The following is a 1,682-nucleotide window of genomic DNA, read 5'->3' on the forward strand; positions in this document are numbered from 1 at the left end:
CAGGGCTACACAGAGAAACCCTGTCTCAAAAATAAATAAATAAATTAAGTACTTTTTTCACAGAGAAAATGAGTTAGATTTGGGATGGAGAGATGGCTCAGCAGTTAAAAGCACTGATTGCTCTCCTAAAGAACCAACATTGGATTCCCAAAACCCACATGGGGACTCCCAAACATCTATACACCTGTTGCAGGGGTCCAATGCCCTTTCTGGCCTCCATGGGCACCAGATGCACACATGGCACAAAACATACATATAAGAAAAACACCCATATTCATAAAATAAAAACATTTTAAAATGTTTAAAGTTACTGGATTCTATGCGTATTAATGAAAATGTCAAATGTTATTTAAAATGTTTATAAATTGGACAAAATTGTAGCTGTGTTGAATCCCCAAGCCTTTTTTTTCTTTTTGGCTGTCTTGTATTTCAAATTACATGATTAACAGATAATAGTATTATGGCCTACTTAGCCACAAAATATGTTATTTTGGTAAGATTGTATATGAATAAAATAAATATTTTACACCAAATATGGGTCAAATAAAAAACATGTTGTAAGATGCTATAGTTTGTTAGGTTCATGTTGGTTTCTATCTAGCATCAACTAAATAAAACTGTTCTTAAGAAGCAAAAATATATGCACTAAGAATCCCTAGGAATCTTCACTTGTATAATTTCCTGGAAATTCTTGGGACTCTGCTCCATTTAGTCTCACATTCTCACCTCTTACTCAGAGCTCTATTCGACTAGCTGGAAATATTTAGTTTCACATGTTTATACTCAAAATAAAAATTATAAATCCAGTAAGATCACAAAATACTTAAATGCAAACACTGGGATCCAATTAAAACAAAAAGTACCCACTGTCTTTAAACAAGAGAGACAGACAGACAAGCAGACATGCAGAAAGGTAAAATGCCATTCATATTCTAAAGGCATTTTCACATTTAAAATGTAAACATTTGCATAGCCCAATTCTTAAAAATATTAAATTAGGAATTTGACAACACAAATGTGTACCCATCTAAATGCTTTTAAAATATTACTGGTACTTAGAATTATTACCTAAAAGATAAACCTCAGGAAAATGTCAAAACCAAAAGCAGTCCAATATTAAAGTGACTACAAGCAGAAATGGATATGACAGATCTCTAACGGAGGCTGAAAGGTAAAGAGCTGCCACTGCTACCTGGTTTTGTTCAAGTCAGAGAGTGGAACTTAATGACACTGAAGACTGAAGAATCCAGGCAGGACAGGTTTGGCTGGAAAACTCTGGTCCCATATTTGAGGAGGAGAATGTCTCTAGGACATTAACAGCCCAGCTGGCATATACGTGCTGTGGGGTGGGGTATTGCATTGAGTGGCATAAACTAGCTCTATCATGAAACTGACTTGTTGACAGTGAATGGGACCCAAAAGTGCTTGTCTGTTGCAGACAGTTTCTCCTAGTTTTTGCAAGAATACGTGCTGTGTCTTCCACATAAGAATTCTTTGTTCTGAGTAAGGCTATCTTTCTTTAAGAAACTGAAAAATCATTCATCTGTCCATTATAGTCCCTATTTATAAAATGAGGCAACTATTGCCTATTTCAGTGAGGATATATTTATTTGACTTTAAAAAATAATTTAAAATAACAACTGGAGCCGAGCATGGTGGCACATACCTTTAATCCCAGCACT

The 1,682-nt window shown here is 35.0% G+C and overlaps 1 protein-coding gene across 3 annotated transcripts in view; it reads right to left on the minus strand.

The window, feature by feature from the left end:
* Positions 1 to 1,682, minus strand: part of Zhx1 (zinc fingers and homeoboxes 1) — a 27,132-nt gene that overhangs the window by 15,401 nt on the left and 10,049 nt on the right. The gene's annotated exons all lie outside the window — the stretch shown is intronic.

This window comes from Mus pahari, chromosome 17, assembly GCF_900095145.1.
Source record: "Mus pahari chromosome 17, PAHARI_EIJ_v1.1, whole genome shotgun sequence".
Classification (NCBI taxonomy): Eukaryota; Metazoa; Chordata; class Mammalia; order Rodentia; family Muridae; genus Mus; species Mus pahari.